Below are 25,006 nucleotides of genomic sequence, written 5' to 3'. Positions count from 1 at the left end.
TCGTCGGTCGTCGATCTGAAATAAAATAAAAAGAAATCACAACCAGATCTAATTACTGCTATATTAATTACACCACAATTTGATGTAATAATAAGCTAGTGAGCGGTAATAATAACATTTAGCTCCACCTGCTCACCGGCACAACGCTATAACAGCCCAGGAACAACAATGACAAGGCTGAACCGATAAATTCATGCTGTTTAATTGGCCTCTGACACCCACGGCAACTGTCAGAGCCACCGGGAAACTGGTACGCGCTAAATGCCTGGATGATAGTCGCCGGATACCGCACTGAGGGTTAACCATAAAGCAAAGCACTAAGGGTCAAGCTAGAGGATGTTACTCGCCGGATATCGCACTGAGGGTTAAATCTAAGGAGCTTCATCACTGGAAATAGCACTGAAGGTTATAATGGTGCTCGCTAAATGCAGGAAAAGGATGTTAGTCGCCGGATATCGCACTGAAGGTTAGCAAAAGGTAACTATCACAGGGTTAAATGCTGGATATCGCACTGAGGGTTAAATGTAAAGATGTTCATCACTGGAAATGGCACTGAAGGTTAAAATGACGCTCGCTAAATGCAGGAAAAGAATGTTAGTCGCCGGATACCGCTCTGAGGGTAAAGCACAAGGTAAATCACAGAGGGTTAACCTTAAGGATTTTGGTTGCCGGATATCGCACTGAGGGCGTAATATAAGGAGGTTCATCACTGTAAATCGCACTGAAGGTAAAACTGGTGGTCGCTAAATGCAGTTAAAGGATGTTAGTCGCGGGATATCGCACTGAGGGTTAAACATAGGTTGAAAATTATCGCTCGAAGTCACATATTTTCGAGCGCCGACATTTGATAAGGCTTACGTAGAGATTGTGTTGTTTCCACGGAGAGTTGCATTAACCTAGTGATAGTTTGACAAGACCAGAACTCCCGAGCCAGAAAGAGAGCGCCTGACGACGGTTTGCGTTCGTCATTTTCCAGCAGAAGGAAGGAAGGAAGGAAACAAGTTAGTTGAAATCACGATATATTAGAAGTTTAATAACAAAGGGAAGTAGAAAGTTAATCGGAATCACGAAATGAGAAGTTTTATAATAACGAAATGCTTCAGGCTATACAGCGACTGGCCCTTTAAAGAAAAATATAATAATAAAACCAAGCTAATTGCCTGCTGCCTATGTGTCGGAGTTTTGCTTTCCTTGCACTATGTATTTGCTGAGCGCTCCTCGGCTAGCAGCGGGGACTGTTTGAAGGAATCGCGGGGCTGTTTGCGCGGGAGGTCTGGAGGCCGCCACGCCGTGTTTAATAAGCTGATTAAAACGACGGGAACAATGCGTGCAGGGCCGGGTAGAAGGAGGCTGGTAAACGCTCCTCCTCCTTCTCCTGCTGCTGGCGCTGAAGGAACACACGAGTTGCTGCAGGACTCCTTCGGTTAGTTCCTCTGCCACAACTTGAAGGGTCGGATTCTTAAACGTTTCGACATCCAAGCACACACATTTGATAAGGCTTTCGTAGGGCCTTGGGGCATTTCCAAGGGTAGTTTGACCATTCTTCTGTACCATGAACGTGAAAAAACACTCGTGAGAACCAGATCAATCTCCTCTTTGGCCTTTGCAAACAGTTGATGTGAGAGGTGGGAGCGTCTGAGAATACTGACCGACCTGTCCTTTACTTTACTAGGCTTCCTTATTTTTCTATTCATTCTCTACCTCACTCACCTTTTTTATTCTCCTCGTAATTTTAGGTTTTTTTTCTTATCTTTCTTTCCATCCATACCCTTTCTATCATCAGTAAGTTTTCTGTCTTCAACATTACTCGGCTTCCTTATTTTTCTATTCATTCTCTGCCTCACTCACCTTTCTATTCTCTTCGTAATTTTAGTTTTTTTTCTTCTTCTTAACTTTCCTTCCATCCATACCCTTTCTATCATCAGTAAGTTTTCTGTCTTCAACATTACTCGGTTTCCTTATTTTTCTATTCATTCTCTGCCTCACTCACCTTTTTTATTCTCTTCGTAACTTTAGTTTTTTTTTTTTTTATCTTTCCTTCCATCCATACCCTTTCTATCATCAGTAAGTTTTCTGTCTTCAACATTACTCGGCTTCCTTATTTTTCTATTCATTCTCTACCTCACTCACCTTTTTTATTCTCTTTGTAATTTTAGCTTTTTTTCTTATCTTTCCTTCCATCCATACCCTTTCTATCATCAGTAAGTTTTCTGTCCTCAACTTACTAAGCTTCCTTTTTTTTCTATTCATTCTCTGCCTCACTCACCTATTTTATTCTCTTCGTAATTTTAGTTTTTTTTCTTATCTTTCCTTCCATCCATACCCTTTCTATCAGCAGTAAGTTTTCTGTCTTCAACATTACTCGGCTTCCTTATTTTTCTATTCATTCTCTGCCTCACTCCCCTTTTTTATTCTCTCCGTAATTTCAGCTTTTTTTCTTATCTTTCCTTTCATCCATACCCTTTCTATTATCAGTAAGTCTTCTGTCTTCAACTTTACTCGGCTTCCTTTTTTTCCTACTCATTCTCTGCCTCACTCACCTTTCTATTCTCTTCGTAATTTTAGGTATTTTTTCTTATCTTTCTTTCCATCCATACCCTTTCTATCATCAGTAAGTTTTCTGTCTTCAATTTTACTAGGCTTCCTTCTTTTATATTCATTCTCTACCTCACTCACCTTTTCATCATCATATTTTTTTGTTTTTTTCGTATCTATTCTTTCATCCATACCTTTTCTCTTTCACCAATAAGCTTTCCTTCTCCCTTCTTTATCTTTGTTTCTTCTTTCGCTCATTTCTCATTTATCATTTCTCTCTCATTTCTCATTTATCACTTCTCTCTTATTTCTTATTTATCATTTCTCTCATTTATCATTTCTCTCATTTCTCATTTATCATTTCTCTCATTTCTCTTTTTTTTCTCTCTCACCAGTAAGCTTTTCTTCTCCCTTCTTTATCTTTCTTTCTTCTTTCACTCATTTCTCATTTATTGTTTCTTTCTCATTTCTCATTTATCATTTCTCTCTCATTTCTCATTTATCATTTCTCTCATTTCTCATTTTTTATTTCTCTCTCACCAGTAAGCTTTTCTTCTCCCTTCTTTATCTTTCTTTGTTTTTTTCTTTCGCCCAAACCCATTTTTCTTTTTCACGCTGCAATAACCTCCTTTTCTCACCATTAAACATTCCCAATCGTTTATTTTTCTTTCTTTTCTCTTTTATTTCCACCCATATCCATCCTTTCTCACCATGTTACATTTCCCTCTCCCTTCATCTTTCCTTCTTTTCACTTTGCCCAAACTCATTCTTTCTCTTCTTTCTCTCTTTCTTAATCTAATACCTTTCGCCTCTCACCCCTAAACATTCCCTCTCCCTTACTTTCCTCTCTTTTCTTTTTCTTCCCATCTCTATCCATTCTTTCTTACCGTGCAATCTTCCCTCTCCCTTCTTCAGTTTATTTTTCTTTCGCTCCATTTCGTTCTGCCTCTCTCTTGCACGCTAACTCTTTTTCTTCTTTCTTTCTTCTCTAACTCTATTCTCTAGATTCATTCATTCTGTTCCTCTCTCAACATCTTGGTCTAATTTTTCTCCCTTTAGCATTCTTCTTCTTTTTCTATTCATACCCTTTTTCCATTACTATGCAAGCTTTTCCTCTTCTTTTCTTCATTAACTTTCCGTTTTTATTTTTTCATTCATATCCTCTCTCTTACAACAATACAAATTTTCCTCCTTCTTTAGCTTTCCTTCTCCTTATTCCATTCATACTCTTGGTTCTCACTACGCAAAATTTTCCTCTTCCTTCTTAAGCTCTTCTTTTCTCTAGCTTCATACATTCCTCTCTTCTCTGAGCGTGCAGCAAGATTTTCCTCTCTCTCATAACTAACATTCCTCTCCCTCGCTCGCTCGGTCTCTTCTTGGGGTTTCACTCCACTTGATTTTGTACATTCCTTTTCTTCCCTTCACCAGCAAGCTCTTCTTAACCTTCCTTCCTTCTCTCACAAAATAACATAATACAAGTTCGACTCTTACTCCTACATATGACAACCTCCTCCTGAGTTTTCTTCCTTTCAATCCATACACTTCCTTTCTTGCCTTCCTCTCACCAGCAAGCTCTTCGTAACGTACCGTATTTTTCTCATAAACCAACATAACACAAGTTCGATTCTTACTACATACGACAACCTTCTCATGAGTTTTCTTCCCCTCGGTTCATACATTCCCTTCCTCTCCTTTTCATACCAGCAGGATCAACGTAACTTAACTTCTTTCTCTCATAAAACAACATAATACAAGTTCGGCTCTTTCTACGTGCATGCAACAACCCTTTTTCCCCTTACTCCTCCTCCTCCTCCTCCTCCTCCTCCCTTCAAACCGACTAGCAAAGTATTATTATTTTCGTCCAGGAGTCGGCCGCTCGCTCCCTGGCCGGCTTTCATCGATCACATACCCTCTCACCCCATTCTCCCCTCTTTCTTTTTCCACGCGTGCAGTTTTTAGACCGGTTTCTTCTGGGCGTGCATTGCTCTTTCATGCCTCCCCGTGAAATTCGTCCCCCCTCTCTCTCAACGCTCTGGTATCGCTTTCTCTCCCTCTCGTGTCCTGCCCGTCTCTTGTAGCTAGGAAAGGAGGGAGTTATGTACTTTGAAGGGGTGACTCTTGTGTTCTCCCATCCTTCCAGAGAGAGTGAGAGAAGTACGCAGTTATATATAAACATGCAAAGAGAAAATGTATCTGCAGTTGTAGCCAGAATTAAATTAAACGAATAAAGGGGATGAGGAATAAAGGGGTGACTCTCCTGTTCTTTCTTCCTTCCAGAGTGAGAGTGAGAGAAGTACGCAGTTATAGATAAATATGCAAAGAGAAAACGGATGAATAGCTGTAGCCAGATTTAGACGAAACGAGTAATTTTAAGAGAAAACTGAAAACGAGGCAAAGAATCTCACTATTTCTCTCTTACACACACCTAAAAATGGATGTTCTTCTTCTCCAATCACGTTCTTCGATGCTACAGATTATACCAGTTTACAGAAGCTAATGGAAACTAGTAAATCCAGGAGAAAAAGTAAGTTAGGAATAATAAATCTCACTATTTCTCCCTCTCTCACACGTTAAAATTCTTGTTCATTTTCTCCGTTTACGTTCTTAGATGCTACAGCTTATTTGAGGTCTTTTTTTATAATACCTCAACAGAAACGAGTAAATCCTAGAGAAAGAAAAAATAGACAAGGCAAAAAGACTCATTACTTCTCCTTCAGACTCAAACAAACAGATACTCTTGTTTAATTACGTTCTTAGATGCTACAAACTATTCGATTATTTTATTAATTCCTCAACAGAAAAGAGCAAATTAAAGAGAAAACTAATAGAGGAGGCAAAAATCTCACTATTACCCCATTTTTCACACACACAATAATGGATCTTCCCCAACCATATTCTTAGACGCTACAGATCTTCCCAGTTTCCTTAATAACCCAATCAGTTCGTATTTCTCCCTTTGGTCTCTCTCTCTCGTCTCCTTCCTTCCTTATACCTCAAGATGTAATGTAATGAATGATCAAACCTCCTCCTACTCCTCCTCCGACTCCTCACCCCATTCATCGCCCAAGCTTAGCGGAATGAACCAATCAGAACCCGCGGAAAAGTTATTGTTAGTCCGCCATCCAATTACGATCATCGGTTTTCTACCCTCGACGCATCTTTGTCTGTTCTCATTTGGGGCAACAATTCGTGCTCCTGAATGATACGGGAGCACACAGAGAGATAGATAGATAGATAGACAGAGATAGATGGGTAGACAGACAGACGGATACATAGATAGGTAGATAGTTAGATCGATAGATAGATAGATACAGATACACAGATAGATATACAAAAAGACAGATATACAAACAGAGATAGATGGGTAGACAGACAGACGGATACATATATAGATAGATAGATAGATAGATAGATAGATACAGGTACACAGATAAATATACAAAAAGATAGATATACAAATAGACACAGTTAGATAAATAGTTATAGTGATTGATTGATTGATACATAGACAAACTAATAGGTATACATATATAGATAGATTGATAAACAGACGAAGAGAAAAACAAATAAGTGGATAGATAAAGATAGATCATTTAGTGACCGCAAGAGGAATAAGAGAAGGGTGGGAAAAAGTGGGACAATATTAGCAGCAGTAGCAGTAGTAGAAGTATTCATAGTAGTAGTAGTAGTAGTAGTAGTAGTAGTTGTAGTATAATGATGATAATGATAAGAGTAACAATAAGAGTAACAAAATCAAACACAACAACCACAAAAAAATAAAGGAAAGAAAGCCAGCATGATATCAGATGACCCTCCATGTCCCCCCCCTCCTTCTCCCTTCCCCCCCCTCCTTCCTCCTCCTCTCCGACCCCACCCCGCTCCCCTCCCCCCCGCGCTCACCCGCCATTCCCGTGGATCATAATGAACGCATCAATAATTATCCGTTGCCACCCACACATAAAATTAGCAGATAATTTATGAAACAATACATCAAAAACCAATTTCGGCGGGGGAGCCCACCCATTAATTCCCCCCCTCCCCTCCCCCTTCATTATTCTCTGCCCCCCTTCCCCCTCCCACACTATCATACCCTCCCTTTGCTACCCCCTTCCGTTCCTCCCTTCCTCCCTTTGAACTCAGTAGCCTTTCCTAACACTGAACCCTTGATTTCCATCCTTCTCCCTTCCCCCCTCCCTCCCTTTCCCCCTTCAACTCCTTCCCGTTTTTCCCTCCTTCCTTTCATCTTTGAACACTCTAACCTCTCTTAACACTCCCTGAACTCTCGATTTTCACCCTTCTCCCTTCCTCCTTTTTCCCCCTTGGACTCCCTCACCCTCTTTCTTAATCTTGACTCAACTAATTTTGCATGTTTGTGTATCTCTTATATTTTATCTCTCTTCTTCTCACTCCTTCCCTATAGTCAGTCCCTTCAGTATCATTCAATAACGCTAATACAACATTCCTTCTCACATATTGCTTTGTGTAGGACGGAGCCGTGGTAAAAACTGTATGGTCATCGGTTTCAGTGCTTTATCGTTCCAGTTATGTCGTGGACGGTGACAGTTTCGATCCACTTTGCTATAATTCGTTTAGGGTTTGAGGGCTTTGTGTGTGTGTGTGGGGGGGGGGGGAGGGGTTAGATACTGACAGACTAATATGGTACGTAGTTCTTCATCGTCCCCATCATGTTTTATCCGATGTCAGAGTTTGATTCCCTTAGTTATAATTTGTTTAGGGTTTGAAGGATTGTGTGGGGGATCGAGTTGCTTGTCGGTGGGTAGATGTTGACACTGTTATGTTTTTGCTGTGGCTTTCATGTTGATGCTCTCGGTGACGCAAGTTTTCATAGCGGTGTTGTAATATGTTTTGCTTTTTGGGGTATATGTCGAGGATTTACCCGCGGTGAAGTTGGTAAAAACATGGAAGGAGAAAATAGTAAAAGTATGATCCTGATTGTGATACTGGTAATGGGACCGTTTTTTCTATAATCCCTTTTTATGTAGTACTTAAGAACAGCACTTTTTCATCTTTAAGCATGGTAGTAGTTTTGCAAGCTTTAAAAATCCCACTGTTGTTTTTATGTTTGCCCTTGATTGTAAAAGACCTTGTAGTTAAGAATAAGAATGATAATGTTATAGTAGTAATGGAAGGAATGGAAGGAAGACTATGGCAGTGGTAGTAATGTTATGGCAGCGATGGAAAAGTGATGTGAAGAGTGATTTTCTGCATGGTTATGGTAAGGATGACTATGGTAGTATGCAGCAGTAGGAGAGCTTCATGGTAGCAGTTTAAAGGAAGAGCGATTATCTGTTTGGTTATGCTAGGGATGGCTATGGTAGTATGGCAGGAATGGAAGAAGGGTTTTAATGGTAGCAGTTTTTAAAGAAAGACGGATTATCTGCTTGGTTATGGTAGGGATGGCTATGGTAGTATGGCAGGAATGGGAGGAGGGTTTCAATGGTAGCCGTGATCCAGGGAAACGGCGGTCATCCTTCCTTTCCTCCCTTTTATCCTTTCCTTCCTTTATGTATTTTTTGGCTCTTTCAATTTCTTGGTTCATTTCATCTCTCGTTTCAAGGGTTGGGTCTCCTCTTTTTTATTCTCCACCTTACCTCTCTCTCTCTCTCTCTCTCTCTCTCTCTCTCTCTCTCTCTCTCTCTCTCTCTCTCTCTCTCTCTCTCTCTCTCTCTCTCTCTCTCTCTCTCTCTCTCTCTCTCTCTCTCTCTCTCTCTCTCTCTCTCTCTCTCTCTCTCTCTCTCTCTCTCTCTCCTTCCTTCCTCAGGCACATCTTTCATCCCCCCCCCCCACACACACACACACACGCGCACACACACCCTCCTGTCATCTTTTTTTTTTTTTTTCGTACCCCTCCGGCTTTGTATCGTTCCTTCTTCCTCCTCTTCTTTCTTTTCGTGTGTTTTTTTCCTTCACTATTTCTTTACGATTCTTCTTCCTCTTCTCCTCCTTTACTCTCGCTTTCCCCTTTTCTTAACTTAATACTTCACTCCTTGCATTCCCACAGTTTCCTTTAGCTCGCGGTTTAGGAGTTCTTTTTTTTTTCCTTCTGTTTTCCGTCACTTTCGAGGTTAATATTAGTAATTTTCAAGACAACAAAAATTTTCAAGCTTTTCTCTCTTTCTTTACCCTCCTTTTTTCTCCTTCTTAAACACGTCCCTGCACTCCCACGTTTTCTCTCTAACTCAAAGCATTTCTTTTTTCTCCCTTTTTCATCTCTTTTTCTTTTTCTAGGTTTTTAAGCAGTTTAGACTCAATATTTACTTCCACCATTTATTTTTTTCTTTCTTTACTCTCTTTCTCCTTCTTCAACGCGTCTCTCAACTCCCACATTTTCTCTGTAACTCATAGCATTTCCTTTTTTTTTTTCCTTTTTCTTTATTTTTTCTGCTGATTTTAGGCGGTTTAGAGTCAAGGTTATTTGCGCCTCTTTTTGAATTATCTTCTTAATTCTTTCTCTCTCTTTCTTAGCGTCTCTGCACTTTCACGTATTCCTTTACCTCTTAGCATCTTGTTTTTTCCTTTTTCTTTCTTTTTTTCGAGGATTTTTAAGCATGTAGTTAAGGGCCAAAGTTACTTGCACCTCTTTTAAGTTATCTTCTTCGCTTTTTCTTTCCCTTTCTTAACGTCTCTGCACTTCCACGCTTTCTCTTTAACTAATAGCATCTTCTTTTATTCTTTTTTTCCTTCTTTCTTGGATTTTTAAGCAGTTTAGGGTCAAGGTTATTTGCACCTCATTTAAATCCTCTCTTTCTGTACCCTCTCTCTAACTGAACGTCACTACACATTCACGTTTTCCTTTAACTAATAGCATCCTTTTTTTCGTTTTCTTTCTATTTTCTTTTTCTTTCGCTTCTTCTTTACTTTCTCTCCCTTTCATCAATGCTCTACCTACGTCTTTCTTTAACTCATGGCTATTCTCTTTTTCCTTCCTCTTCTAGGCCTTGCACAGCTATGACTTTCAAGGGCATTTCCACCTCTTCGAAATCCTCCTCAATTTCACTCTCTCCCTTCCTAAATACGTCATTCCTAGCTAAATCCTTACCTACCTGAACCACACCTAATCTAATCTAGCTAAACCTCATGGCATATCATTTTCCCTCTCTTTCCTAGGACTTGAGCTGCTAAAAGTTCAGGTTATTTCCATCTCTTCTAAATTCTCTTCATCTCTACACTCTCTCTTTCTAAATGCGTCTGACTTTCACTAACCTACTAAGCCTAACCTACCCTTAACCTCCCCTAACCTAATCTAGCTAAATTTTGCATCTCGTTTTCCATCTCTTCTCTACTCTCTTCCTTTCTAAATACGTCAGACCTATCTAAAACCTTACATACCCTGAACCTCACCTAACCTAATTCAACTCTAAAGCTCATATCACGTTTTCCATCTCTTTTCTAGGACTTAAGAGGATAAAAGTCAAGGTTACTTCCCCGCCTACACGTTGACACCTACGACCAAGCCACAGGAGCGAGGTCTCGGATAGCACGGCCCCGCAGAAGACTAGTGGTGAGTATAGAAAGGATGATGTTCTCTTGTTTATGTGATGCGACAAGCTGGTGATGGTCGTGTTGCTTGTGTCCGATGGCAAGACTGACAAGAGGGAGGAGGGAGGAAGGAAGGAAGAGAGGGAAAGAAGGAGGGAATGAGAGAGAGAGAGAGAGAGAGAGAGAGAGAGAGAGAGAGAGAGAGAGAGAGAGAGAGAGAGAGAGAGAGAGAGAGAGAGAGAGAGAGAGTTGTATAGCCTTATCTTTTCTTTGCCTTTGCTTGTAGAGAATCTGACATAGAGAAAATACTTGTAACCAGAAAGGAAAAGAGACAGAGAGAAAGAAAAAGAAGAAAGAAAGAAAGAAAGAATGAGAGACGAATGAAAACTAGAGAGAAAGAAAAGAGAAACCAAAGAAAGAGTTAACAACCGATCGAACAAAGATAAGAAAGAAAAAAGAAAAGAAAAGGAAAAAAAATGAATTAGTAAACCACGAAAAACAGCCAAACAGAAAATGAGTGAAAGCGAAACTACGAAGAAACGAGTAAAAGAAAAAGGAAAAGTAAGGAAAAGTGAAAGAAAGAAAATAAACAATAATATAAGAAAAAGCATAAATGAATATCTTAATTAGAAAAAAAAATAAGAATCTGCAGGCTGAATCTTTTACTACATCGGTCAGCGCGGCGACACTCCATGAATAAATTTCCAACTCCATCCCAGAAAAAAAAGTAATATATTAAAATTAATACGAATCAACTTTCCTTTAGTTGGAGGATTCACACGCGAGAAAGAATATAAAAAAAAAAACGTACAATAAAATTCTACAAAAGAATATTCTTAAAACATGTTTCTTAATATATAGACTGCAAAAGTTCCGTGTATTTTGTTTTGTAATTTATTTAAACTGATGTCACACTCGCTTCCTTCTGCAAAACTCTGAAATCCTGGTTCGTTATAAATAGAATAACGAGAGCAACATAAGAATTGGGTTTCGTAATATATTTAAACCGATGTCACACCTTCGCTTCCTTCTGCAAGAATTCTTAATACATGAGCGGTGGCAGATAGAAAAAAAAACGTAACATACAAATTGGCATCGTAATCTATTTCAACTGATGTCACATTTGCTTCCTTCTTCCAAAACCTTTAAAACTTTGTCCATAAGAAGAAAAAGATCACAAAAGTAACAAGAAATTGGGGTTTCGTAATTGATTTAAACTGATATCACACACTCTTCTGAAAAAAAAAATAGTCCATACTAAATAAAGATCGCAAAAGTAACAAGAAATTGGGGTTTCGTAATTGATTTAAACTGATATCACACACTCTTCTGAAAAAAAAAATAGTCCATAATAAAAAAAGATCGCAAAAGTAACGAAAATTTGGTGTTTCGTAATTCATTTAAACTCGTGTGACATTCCCTACTGCTTTTTTGCTTTTAATTAAGGTTCATGAATTTTCTGGCTGGTTGGTTTATTAATTCGTCCCTTCAAGACAGCATATTTATCACAGTATTAGCAAAGTCATTATTACTTTTTGTCTTTATTTAATATGCAGTGCTGAATTATGATTATTATTAGTCTGCCGTGTTGGTAATAATGATTTGATGTTCGTGGAATATTTAATGAAGGAAAATATTTGTACCTAAAAAGAGAGAGAGAGAGAGAGAGAGAGAGAGAGAGAGAGAGAGAGAGAGAGAGAGAGAGAGAGAGAGAGAGAGAGTGTGTGTGTGCATATGTATGTGCGTGTGTGGGGGGTGGCGCGTAAAAAATGTGAAAAAACTGGGAACTGGTCGCGGAAACAGTTTGTTTATGGGCGTTTTCATGATTTACGGGAGCTGCCACATCCGGCCGTGTCACATTCATACGCCGGCAACAGCGATCCAAAGTCAGACCGAGCGACCATTACCCTCAAACCCACTACCCTCGAACCATTATTTCTGACGCACCTAAACGAACAATGTGGGGGATAACTTTAATGTTTATGAATTCAATGATATATTCTATTATTCATTTCCAAGCGATATACCACTTTCTCTGTTATCCAAAAATATAAATGGAAAAAAAAATGTGTTAATCGGTCATAATTATAGTTTTTTCTTGCTCTTTTGTTTGCCTTGTTCCGGATTATAGACGACTAAACCCATATTCTTTGGATGGTGCGTCCTTTAGAAACAACTTAACAATACAGAGAAGAACATTTCCATAGAGCATTTTTCCTAACAATATGAAACGACAAACATTACGTACAATCGACTAACCGGACATTCTTTCCTTAATTTATTAGAGATGCTGCATGCGTCACTTAGAGATACCTTAACAAAAGACACCAGTTCATTATTCATAGCCTCTCTTTTTTTCCCAACGCAACTTAATGGACAACACAGCAACACGTTAATTAACAAGCCATTATGATCAACGTAACGAATATGCCTGCTTTTTTTTATAGAGGCTACAATTTTTATGACCTTAAACAAAACAGAAAACAATCAATTATCCACAGAACACCTTTTTTTGCCATTGCGATGAGACAAACAATGGAACCAGGCCTAACAAGCTATTATAATCGACTTAACAAGTATATTCCTCTATTTAATCCTTCGATGTTTTAGGAATAACAACGAAAAAAGGAACACTCAATTATCCACAGAACGTTTTTACCTTCACAATGAAACAAACAATAGAAGGAAGCAAATAAAGAAACTAATAATTAAGACCGATTACTCACATTTTTTCCACGTATATATATTTTTATTTTTGTAAAAGTGTAAAACTGTATCGCACAGAAATAAATAAAAAATGCTACTCGATCTTAATTTCATTCATCCTCCCTACCTTTTTTTTTATTCATTCATCTGTTCCTTTGTTTCTTTGGTTTTGGTTTTGGTTTACTCATATTCCGCAGCTAGAGGGTAAATTCCTGCTCATTTTGTTGCTAATTAAGAACAAACGGAAGTTATGTGATTACGGCAAAGTCAGACGTATGGCAAAGGAGCGAGGAGGAATGAGTGGCTGCAATGGAAAGAAGAAAAAGAGCATTATGATAAAAAGAATGATTGCAGTGTTCATTACTCGTCCTGCTAACATGTGAATAATGCAGCGATTGAGAATTATGTTTTCTGGAGGATAAATATATCCGAAGTGAAGTGTGAAGGGAAGGAATAGGGCGAGTAAGTATTAGAGCGAGAGAGTTGGTAGTAGCTGGATTGAGTGTGCTGAGAGGGCGTGCCAGAACAGGGAGAAATGGAGACATTCCGCGGTCACCCCCTGGGGCAAAGTTCCGGTGAGGGAGCAGGGTGTCGGAGATATAGATAAATAGATAGAATATATCCATGGTGTTCTCATTGTACAGCCAGGGTGCCGTGGAGTATTGTAAACTTGGCTGACTGTGTCCGTAGACTTCACCGCGTCGCTGCTTTGGTAACGTTCCGCTCGTAACCCAATGTTTGTCGTGTAAGCATTGGAATACTGAATGAATCTAATGGAAATTTTGCTGACGAACCTTCTGCTGACCAGTCTCTGGGTGTTATATATGGTAAGAGACTTCCCGAGACTTTAGGTATTGAAACTAATTGTAAATATTTAAATACTATAACAGAATTTCTTACGTAGGCTCCAGAAAACTGTTGGAAACTCTACGTTGCAAACTGCGTTGTTGTAATGTTTTTACTAAATGGAAAACGGTGATGATCTTACTAATAATAATGATCACAAGGATGATGAGAATTAGAAGAAGAAAAGAAGAAAAAGAAGAAGAAAAGAAAAGAAGAAAAAGACACAGAAGAAGAAGAAGAAGAAGAAGAAAAAGAAGACAGAAAGAGAAGAAGACAGAAAAAGAAGAAGACAGAAAGAGAAGAAGACAGAAAGAGAAGAAGACAGAAAGAGAAGGAGACAGAAAGAGAAGAAGACAGAAAGAGAAGAAGACAGAAAAAGAAGAAGACAGAAAGAGAAGAAGACAGTAAAAGAAGAAGACAGAAAGAGAAGAAGACAGAAAGAGAAGAAGACAGAAAGAGAAGAAGACAGAAAAAGAAGAAGACAGAAAGAGAAGAAGACAGAAAGAGAAGAAGACAGTAAAAGAAGAAGACAGAAAGAGAAGAAGACAGAAAGAGAAGAAGACAGAAAGAGAAGAAGACAGTAAAAGAAGAAGACAGAAAGAGAAGAAGACAGAAAGAGAAGAAGACAGAAAGAGAAGAAGACAGTAATAGAAGACAGAAAGAGAAGAAGACAGTAAAAGAAGAAGACAGAAAGAGAAGAAGACAGAAAGAGAAGAAGACAGTAAAAGAAGAAGACAGAAAGAGAAGAAGACAGAAAGAGAAGAAGACAGAAAGAGAAGAAGACAGTAAAAGAAGAAGACAGAAAGAGAAGAAGACAGTAAAAGAAGAAGACAGAAAGAGAAGAAGACAGAAAGAGAAGAAGACAGAAAGAGAAGAAGACAGAAAGAGAAGAAGACAGTAAAAGAAGAAGACAGAAAGAGAAGAAGACAGAAAGAGAAGAAGACAGTAAAAGAAGAAGACAGAAAGAGAAGAAGACAGTAAAAGAAGAAGACAGAAAGAGAAGAAGACAGTAAAAGAAGAAGACAGAAAGAGAAGAAGACAGTAAAAGAAGAAGACAAAGAGAAGAAGACAGAAAGAGAAGAAGACAGTAAAAGAAGAAGACAGAAAAAGAAGAAAAAAATGACACTGAAGAAGTAGTAGAAGAAAAAGAGAAAGTAAAAGAAATAATAAAAGGAGAAAACTACAATAATAATAATAATAATAATAATAATAATAACAACAAGTTTCAACAAACTATCATAGCTCGTCGGTCATTCCCCCCACTGCCGGACCGCTTGTTGTTATTGTTGTTGTCGTTGATGTTGTTGTTCTTGTTGTTGTTCCTTGCAGCACTCGTATCAAATTGAACATCAACATTTTCTTTTTCTTTTTTTCTGAAACGCCACCCCCCCCCACCCCCCCACCCCCGTGTTCTGCTACTGCCCCGCGGAAAAACAAAAACAAAACAAAAATGCAGGGAAAGATAGATTGAAAAAACAGGATATTTTTTACCGTGTGTGTGTGTGTGTGTGTGTGTGTGTGTGTGTTTGTGTGTGTGTGTGTGTTTGTGTGTGTGTGTGTGTGTGTGTGTGTGTGTGTGTGTGTGTGTGTGTTCTCTCTCTCTCTCTCTCTCTCTCTCTCTCTCTCTCTCTCTCTCTCTCTCTCTCACACACACACACACACACACACACACACACACACACACACTCTCTCTCTCTCTCTCTCTCTCTCTCTCTCTCATTGTGTTTTTATCGTTAAGCAGATAGGGACAGACGGGCAGATGTACAGAGACAGACAGAAAGACACACACACACAGACAAACAAAGCCACACAGAGAGTCGGGGAAAAAGAAAGACGGACAAACAGACAAAGTAACAAAAAAAAGGACCAAAAGAGTAGTGAGGAAAACCAAAAGCGTCCGCAAGATGGAACTGCAACGAGGAGGAGAAGGTGAAACTTGGATCCCTCGAACAGAGACGAAAAGAATCCCGCTACCAAAGCTCCAGGAATTTGCAACTGCACCACAGGAAGAGAAAAGAGCCGGGCGTCGCAGGAAGGAAACGAAGATAACAGAGGAGAGAGAGCGGATGAGACAGAGGGATGAAAAGATGAGGGGAAGGAAGGGAAGACGGAGGCGGGAGAGGACAAAAACACGTAAAAATAAAACCATACTCGTGCAGGATGAAGTGATGAAGGGAAGGAAGGGAAGACGAAGGCGGGAGAAGACAAAAATCAGAAAAATCAAACCGTACTCCTGCGGGGTGAAATGAAGAGGGAGAGAAAGGGAAGACGACTGCAGGAGAGAACAAAAACCAGAAAAATAAAACCCTGCTCGTGCCCTCAAGCTGCAAAGGGGAGAGAGAGGAGGAGGAGGAAGAGAGGAAGGAAGGAGCTGCCCTGAACACAAGCGTCCCTTCCCGTAGCTGAGCCTGGTGAGCGGCGAGCAGTGTTGCCAGATTAAAGTGGCACTGTGGAGGGTAATTGCCCCGCACGTGAGCGCCAGGTAAAGAGAGCAACATAAGGCGATTCGGCAGAGTACGCGGGCCACGTTTCATGTTCCCACGCACTGATATAATACACTCTCTGATGCTCCTGCTGTTGTTGTTGGTGCTGGTGACTTTCTCTGCTGCTGTCTTCCTCTTCTCTCCTCGCCTTTCCTCTTCTCTTCTCTTCTGTCGTCTGCTCTTTGTTGCTTTTATCTGTTCATTTTTCTTCTCTTATTTTCTTATTTTTTCTCTTCTCTTTTCCTTTGTTTTCTTTCTTTTCCTTTCATCTCTTCACTTCTCTCCTTTTCTTTCCTTTCCTTTCCTTTCCTCTCCTCTCCTTTCCTCTCCTCTCTTGTCACCTCTGCTTTGCTCTGCCATTCTTTTCTCTTCTCATTTTTTCTTTTCTTTCCTTTTTTCCATTCTTTTCCTTTTCCTACTTCTCTTGCCTTTGTTTTCTCTTCCCTTCCCTTCCCTTCCCTTTCCTTTCCTTTTTTTTTTACCTCTCTTCGCTTCTCTTTTCTTCTTTTCCCAGCCCTTCTATTCTCTTTTCTTCTCCTTCCTTCTCATTTCTTCACTTCTCTTCCCTTTCATTCTCTTCACGCTTCCCTTCCCTTGCATTCCCTTCCCTTCCCATCCCATCCCTTCCTTTCCATTCTCTGCTCTTCCTTCCTTTTCCTCTTTCTCCCTCTCTCTCATTACACCGAGTCTCCTCCTCCTTCCTCTGCTCATTTATCCCACCCTCCTGCCCGACATTTCCGCCGCTGCTCTACAAACATGTACCATCTCCATCCCTGAAGGATCAATGGGATATCAACGGCAATTCATCTTCCTAACATCATAGGAATTTTCTATAACCGGACTCTCGATGTTCCTGCTGTGTCCAAGACGGGTATATTACGAGGCAGTGGTAGTATCTTTCTTTTCAGGGACAAAGGCAAAGAATAAGTTGTGAGATATCTAGATGATGAGGATAACAAGACTTCTTACTTTTTAGACTGCGAATGTGCTCCTGGGATTCCCGTAGCCGTTGTCAGGGTACGTTAAGCGGTATATATGCACCACCCTTAGCGTGATAACAGCCCTCCACCAATCCTTTCTTTCTGTCTTTCTATCCACCTTTCTTTCTTTCTTCCATTCTTTGCCCAGGCTGTCGATGTTCATTATCCTTCGTGGACTTGCGTGGCCGTTGTCTGAGAGTATTTTAGGCGCCATAACACGCGCTACCCTTGGCATGTTAAAACCCACTGCCAGCACCCTTCTGTTAAGCCACTGTTGAACTTAGGATAGGGAGGATATAGAGGAGGAGGAGGAGGAAGGGTGGATTACCTCGCCTCTCTCACCGACTAGTGGTGGTGGGCTGAGCGTCATTCTCGTTGATTTCCACGTTAGGTATACAAGACTTGGAGTTTGTGTTCTGATATTCCGTCTTGAAGCACCATAAGGTCTAGTCTCTTTTCTAACACATTTTCTTAACACTCAATTACTCCTAATATCTCTTCTCTGCGTCATTCTCGTTGATTTCCACGTTAGGCACACAAAACAGTCATGGAATATATGTTCCTGCAGCGCCGTCTTGGAACACCATAAAGTATAATCTCTTTTCTATCACATTCTCTTAACTTCTAATTCTTCCTAATATCCCTTTTCTGCGTTATAGGGTTTGTGTTCTTGCAGCGCCGTCTTGAAACGCCATAAAATCTTTCCCCTTTTCCTTAACGCTTTTTCTTAACTGTCTATTTCTTAACATCTCTCCTCTTCACACCCTTCCTCACCATTCTTTCTCCGTGTTCATCTTCTCTTGGCACCTCTTTCGGCAGGTCAGGTTAGGTTCAAGTAGAATATCAAGGGACAGCATTGAAGAAAAAAGTTAGGGTAGATTAGGTTGCTGGGTAATGTTAGGGTAGGTTAGATAAGGTACAGGTAGGTTATGAAGAGACAGCGTCGAAGAAAAAGGTAGAACACTGAATAAGGTTAGTGTAGGATAGGTAATGTTCGGGCAAGTTAGCGAGGGGAAAGCTGGATAAGGTTAGGGTAGGTTAGGTTAAGCCCGGGTAGGTTAGCGCTGAGAACACTGGCCTAGGTTAGAGTAGTTTAGGTAAGATTGGGTAGGTTAGCGCGATGAAAGCTTGGTAAGGTTAGGGTAGGTCAGGTTAGGAAGGGACAGCAAAGAAGAAAAACGTTATGGTAGGTCGGGTAAGGTTCGTTTAAAGTCGGTTATGAAGGGACAGCATCGAAGTGGGCTATTACCAGAGGAGGAGGAGGGCAACAAACACGGTTCACGCTCGGCTGCATCATACAAACGCCCCGAGTTAGCAAAGATTGGGTGTTTCCTCTCTTTCTTTGCGAGGGGCGGGAGCGCTTAGGAAAAATAGGCGAGGAGGGAGAATGCGACAACTTGTTATTGGTAAAAGTTCCTCGACGAGATTAGTGAGCCAGTTGATTTTTTTTTGTATTTTTTCTTTTTATTTTTTATTGTTACTGGACTTTTTAGTGAAGTTAGAGAGAGGGGGAAGTGGAGAGAGAGAGAGAGAGAGAGAGAGAGAGACTCTCTCTCTCTCTCTCTCTCTCTCTCTCTCTCTCATTTCCTCCCTTCCTCCCTTCTCCCTTCCCATCCATCTATTCTCTCTTCGACGCCTCAAATATTAAGGCAATAAGACTTCGATAAGAGACCTTGACCTTCCTCTTCCTTCTCCTCTCCTTCTTCGACGCCCGGCCGCGCAGAATCCTCGTGTTTACAATTCCTACTCGGAGCTCTTAAACGTATAGACTCAAGATTTTCCTATAATGCGGTGATCCTTTCGTCTCAGCTCTGCCCTTCCCTTCCCTCACCTCACTCCTTGTCTTGTCTTGTGGGTCAGTGTTTTGTTCAGTCCATCTCGCATCTTTCACTTCGCTTCCGTCACCACTGCCATTGAGACCTTGAGTTACCCCCGAGGTCGTACTCTTTGTCCCCGAGGATGGATAACGGGGTATGGGATTCTTTAGGGTTAGTCAGTAAAGGGTTTTAATTTCGTAGCTCATCATCTTCTTCCTTGTCCCCTGTCCTTCTTGCCCTTCCTTCCTTCCTTCCTTCCTTCCTTTCTTTCTTCTCATCATCTTCCTTGTTCTCAGTCCTTCCCTCGCTTCATTTCTTCCCTTCATTCTCCTTCCCCTTCTTCCTCTTCCTCCTCCTTCGAGTACTATCATATTCCTTCTATTTAATCCTTTCTACTCTTCCTTCCTTCCTCTCTTCCTTTTATTTCCCTTCCCATTCTTTTTCTTACTCTCCCCCTTCTCCTCCTCCTTCTCCTCCTCCTCCTCCTTCTAGATAGTGCCTATTCCTCCCCTACACAAGCTCGTAATACACACTGCTTAAGAAAATTAGGAAAGTAATTATTTTTTCTCGAAAGTAGGGAAACTTGGAAAGACTTTTAGGGCACTGATCTTGATTTCTGTGTGTGTGTGTGTACGAGTGGATAAGGGGAGAGAGAGAGAGAGAGAGAGAGAGAGAGAGAGAGAGAGAGAGAGAGAGAGAGAGAGAGAGAGAGAGAGAGAGAGAGAGAGAGAGAGAGAGAGAGAGAGAGAGAGAGAGAGAGAGAGACAGAGACAGAGAGAGATTTACATAGATTTACATAGAAAATCAGACCACAGACCCCATGGTCCAGACTAGGTTGTCTGTCCTTAAACCTAAGTGATTTTACGTTAATCAGATGGCTCCAAAACGTTGCTTTTCTACTCTAGTTAATATTAAGTTCAAGGAAGTTACGGTCGAGCTTGTTTTTAAAGGAGTCAATCGTGTTACATTGGACCACTGATGGTGGGAGCTTATTCCATTCTCGCACTACAACGTTGGTGAAGAAAAATTTGGTGCAGTCTGAATTTACTTGTCTACATTTGAGTTTTATGCCAAAGTTTCATCGATCATAAACAATTTTGTTCTGTCTACATTCGTGAAACCATTAAGTATTTTAAAACATTCGATCAGTTTTCCTCAGAGGCGACGTTTCTCAAGAGAGAACATGTTAAGGGTGGAAAGCCTTTCTTCGTAGGATTTGTTGCGCAAGGAAGGGATCATTTTTGTTGCTCGACGCTGAACACCTTCTAGTTTAGCAATGTCCTTAGCATGGTGGGGAGACCAAAACTGTACCGCATATTCCAAGTGGGGTCTGACTAAACTGTTGTAGAGCTGGAGTATTACATCTTTATTCTTGAATAAATAGTTTCTTTTAATGAAGCCCAACATTCTGTTCGCTTTATTTGCTGCATCGATGCATTGATGTGAGAATTTGAGGTTTGACGCGATTTTGACCCCCAGGTCCTTAACGCATTGAACGCTTGTGAGTTTAACGCCGCGCATTTCATAATCGAACTTCTTATTTTTTGTTCCAACTTGAAGGACCTGGCACTTGTCTACGTTAAAGGGCATATCCCATTTATCCGACCAAGCTGAAATTTTGTGCAAATCCTCTTGGAGGCTTTGCCTGTCTTCTTCAGTGAGAACCGAGTGAGAGAGAGAGAGAGAGAGAGAGAGAGAGAGAGAGAGAGAGAGAGAGAGAGAGAGAGAGAGAGAGAGAGAGAGAGAGAGAGAGAGATGCAGCAAGAACACTCATTAATGATTCTGGTTGGCTGAGGAGAGCAATGAGCCGTTCGCTGAAAGAGTAATTGCACGTAGAGTGAGGGACTGTCAAAGGTGGTCATGGGTACTGGCGAGGCGTTAAAGTTCCTTAAGGGGCTATTCCGTGACACAGCTGTACCGTAACTTGGTGCTCCTTGACAGTAGTGTGTAAAGTGTATGGGGGGCTGTCGATGTCTGGTGTCGTGTGTGTGTACTTGAGTAGACTGTCCTTAGAGTGAGATGTATGGGAGTGTACCGACCGGGAAGGAGAACTGAGGGGGGGGAACAGTAGGTGAGGAGATGAAGGGATATTCCGCACAGAGGCACCGAGGGACTTAAGAAGAGATCCAGTGGCGAGATAAGAGGTGTTATTCAAGGTGTTAACGTCTTGTTCTGTGTCCTGTCTCTCTCTCTCTCTCTCTCTCTCTCTCTCTCTCTCTCTCTCTCTCTCTCTCTCTCTCTCTCTCTCTCTCTCTCTCTCTCTCTCGTTAAACTCAAAGGCGTTCAATGCGTCAAGGATCTGGGTGTCAAAAGCGCATCAAACCTCAAATTCTCACAGCAATGCTTCGACGCAGCAAATAAAGCGAACAGAATGCTGGACTTCATTAAATGAAACTTTATCAAAAAATAAAGATGTAAGGCTTCCGCATTACAATAGTTTAGTCAGACCTGACTTGGAATACGCGGTTCAGTTTTGGTCATCCCACCATGCAAAGGATATTGCTAAATTAGAAGGTATTCAACGTCGGGCAACAAAACTGATCCCTTCCTTGAGCAACGAACCCTAAGACGAAAGGCTCTAAACTCTTAGCTTGTTCTCTTGAGAAACGTCGCCTCCAAGGAAAACTGATCGAATGTTTTAAAATACGTAATAGCTTTACGAATATGGATAAATCAAAATTGTTTATAATCGATGACAATTTGCGAACGAGGAACAATGGCGTGTACCGAATGGGAAGGAGAACTGAGGGGGGAACAGTAGGTGAGGAGATGAAATATTCCTTCACACAGAGGCACCGAGGACTTAAGAAGAGATCCAGTGGCGAGATAAGACGTGTTATTCAAAATGTAAATCGTCTCTCTCTCTCTCTCTCTCTCTCTCTCTCTCTCTCTCTCTCTCTCTCTCTCTCTCTCTCTCTCATATCCATAAAAGAAACATCTCCTCGTCTCTGGCAGAAAAAAAAACACCCCCTCAATGGTTTTCCAAGACACGTTGCCTGGCTGGTCTAATCTCGCCGCCGCCAAAACGATATAGACGGAGAAAGGAACGCCAAATTATCGTCTGTGGCTGAAAGTTCCGCGCATAACCTGTTGTTTGCGTGAATAGGGGAAAAGGGCGCCGCGGTGAGCTGTGGCTGGCTGACTTGCTCTTCTGATGACAAAGTTTGGATGAAAGGTAAGGGTTAGGGGGAGACTGGGAGAAGATGATGATGATGAGGAAGAAGAAGAAAACAAAAGAAGAAAAAGAGAAAGGAGAAGAAGAAGAGGATGAAGAAGACAATGAAGAGGACGAAGAAGACGTAGAGGGGAAAAACGAAGAAGAAGAAAAGAAAAAGAAAAGGAAGAAGAAGAAGGAGGAGAAGAAGGAGGAGAAGAAGAAGGAGAAGAAGGAGGAGAAGAAGGAGGAGAAGAAGAAGGAGAAGAAGTAGGAGAAGAAGAGAGAGAGAGAGAGAGAGAGAGAGAGAGAGAGAGAGAGAGAGAGAGAGAGAGAGAGAGAGAGAGAGAGAGAGAGAGAGAGAGAGAGAAGGAAATTAAGAAGAGAGACGAAGCCTGTGTAGAGAGGCAAGCAAGGAAGATATGTAATGAAGAGGAGGAGGAGGAGGAGGAGGGAAGAAGAGAGGGAAGGAAGGAACGGGAGTGGAATTTACTAGAGTGAGGAGGAAGGAAGCGTGAAGAATAATATGAATATGAGTGAAGGAGGAAGTAATTAAGAAGAGTGAAGGAAAGGAGGAAGGAAGGAAAGGAGAAGCAGGGGCGAAGAGGAGAGGTAAAAAAGTGGAGAAAGACAGAGAAACAGAGTGGATGAACGCAGCAGCCGAGGCATATATATCTTCTTCAGAGGTGTGTGTAATAAGAGTCTTCAAGGGGACGGGGATGAGGTGCTGCCAAGGAAATATATTGACGGTGTGACATGGATGGGAGAAACACAGCATGCTCGCCGAGGGATGTGGGTGTGGGTGTTGATGTGGGTGTGGGTGTGGGTGGATGAGTGGCTGTTTTGGAGTTAGGCATAAGTGTGGACTCTGATCTTAGGCCCAGGAACCACAATATCATCTTCAGGAACCGCGCTAACATATTAAGTGGAGAGAGAGGATTATCAAGACACCTCTCCACCAGAAACTGACATCTCTTTAGGCAACTCATCTATACTTATTTTTACAGGATCAGTGATTAGTTGGCTTTTTTTTTTCTTTTCATATGTTTTTGCCCATGAGTTGCTTCCTATACTGTAAAAAAAAAGGAGCTTGGAACGTATCCTTCACCTGCACTTCGCTCTATTTAGACTCAAACTTAGCTGTTCCATTCTAATCACCGTTTTGCCAGATGGATATAGAGTCATTCGAATCAGTACAAAGAGGAATACCCAAAATGAGCCGGAGTTGCATTAATATTTGTGCCTCGCTGACCACTTTTAAGCTAACGTTAATCTAAAAAGCAAAAACTCAACTTGACTTCCATCGCTGTTCAGCCGTAAACGAAGGAAATAAAAGTTGTAAATGGAAGAAAGAAACGAACTATATTAATCTTAGAGCCGCGGCGACCACCTCAGAGCCACGTTTAATCAGAAAAGCAAAAACTCAACCTGGCTCGCTTCGATGTCCACTGCAAACCAAACGAATGCAAGTTGAAAATGGAAGAAAAAAACGAGCTGCATCAATCTTAGTCCCCCGGCGACCACCTGAAAGCTAACGTTAAGCTCCTCCCGAAATTGACCCCTCTCTCGGCCACCTCCTAGGATTCTTTTTAGGAACAACGAGTAGCAGGCTTTTTTTATTATTGTTTCCTTTTTTGTGTGCTCTTGAGCTGTCTCCTTTGTAAAAAAAATAAAAAAATAAATGGAAAGCAAAAACTCGACCTGGCTTACTTCGATGTCCACTGTAAACGAAGCGAATGCAAGTTGAAAATGGAATAAAGAAACGAACTGCATCAATTTTAGTGCCGCGGCGTCCACTACTAAGCCCATGTGAATCTGAGAAGCAAAAACTCAACTTGACTTCCATCGCTGTTCACTGTAAACCAAGCGAATGTAAATTTCATAGACGAAGGAACCAAAGCTACATTAATCTCAGTGCCGCGGCGACCACTACTAAGCCCATGTGAATCTGAGAAGCAAAAACTCAACTTGACTTCCATCGCTGTTCACTGTAAACCAAGCGAATGTAAGTTTCATAGACGAAGGAACTAAAGCTACATTAATCTCAGTGCCGCGGCGACCACCTCTAAGCCAACGTTACTCTGGAAAGCAAAAAACTCATCCTGGCATGCATTGGTAGTCAGTGTGAGCGGCGGATCAGCGTCGGTCACCGTGAATGCTAACGAGGCCTTTGAAGCATCAGCAGCGGAGCTCAGGTGGCGGGACACTGAAACCAAACCCCGCTAACTCCCGCCGAGCCTTTGTGGTGGATTCTTCCTGAGGATCTTGGTCGGGCGTGTATTGTTGCGGGGAGTGTTTTGGTGGGCGGCAGACTGACAGGAACGAGAGGCCGAGAGAGAGAATGAGAGAGAACGTGACGCCACTAACGCTGCGTCTGTTTCCAAAGGCCACAATGACGATCGATCTGGCTATCATGAGTGGGGGTTTTTCACGTTCATGGTCCAGAAGCCTTGTCAAAGTAACTAGACTCATAAAACTACCCATGGAAATACCTTAACAACCTCTACGAAAGCCTTGTCAAATGGGTGTGTGTGTGTGTTTTTTTTCACGTTCATATTGCAGAAGCCTTGCCAAATTAACTAGGCTCATAAAACTATCCATGGAAATATTAACACAACCTCTGCGAACGCCTTATCATGATGTTCTTTGGTGACTGTCCCGAAGATTACATTAAGCAGTCAGTTTATTATTTTTCCCTCTTTCTCTCTCTCTATCTGCACTTTCATTTTCATTATTGTATCGTGGAGAGGATGGGAAGAATCTAATTTAGTTTTCCTTGTTCCTTATGATTCTTTGTTCCGTATGATCCCTTGTTCCTTATGATGTGGATGGTCCTGATGTAGCATGGCGCTGCATCGGTTATCTTCATTCCCATCCGCTCCGCTCCGAATCCTCCCTTGCCTCTCACAATCTCGAGTCCAATCCCAACTTTTGATCGTCTTCGTCCTATCTGCTTCTGTTGCAACCCCCCCCCTCCCTGACCCC

General features: G+C 41.2%; 1 long non-coding RNA gene across 1 annotated transcript in view; it reads left to right on the top strand.

The window, feature by feature from the left end:
- LOC126996623 (uncharacterized) overlaps window positions 1-25,006 on the top strand; it is a 91,524-nt gene that overhangs the window by 52,359 nt on the left and 14,159 nt on the right. The window contains exon 2 of the long non-coding RNA XR_007751304.1: window positions 9,950-10,057. This is a non-coding gene — a long non-coding RNA (uncharacterized LOC126996623). The remainder of the gene's footprint in view (window positions 1-9,949; window positions 10,058-25,006) is intronic.

The sequence above is a fragment of the Eriocheir sinensis genome, chromosome 10, assembly GCF_024679095.1.
Source record: "Eriocheir sinensis breed Jianghai 21 chromosome 10, ASM2467909v1, whole genome shotgun sequence".
Classification (NCBI taxonomy): domain Eukaryota; kingdom Metazoa; phylum Arthropoda; class Malacostraca; order Decapoda; family Varunidae; genus Eriocheir; species Eriocheir sinensis.
Note: the sequence above shows the minus strand (reverse complement) of the source record. Positions and strands in the feature narration are given on the sequence as shown.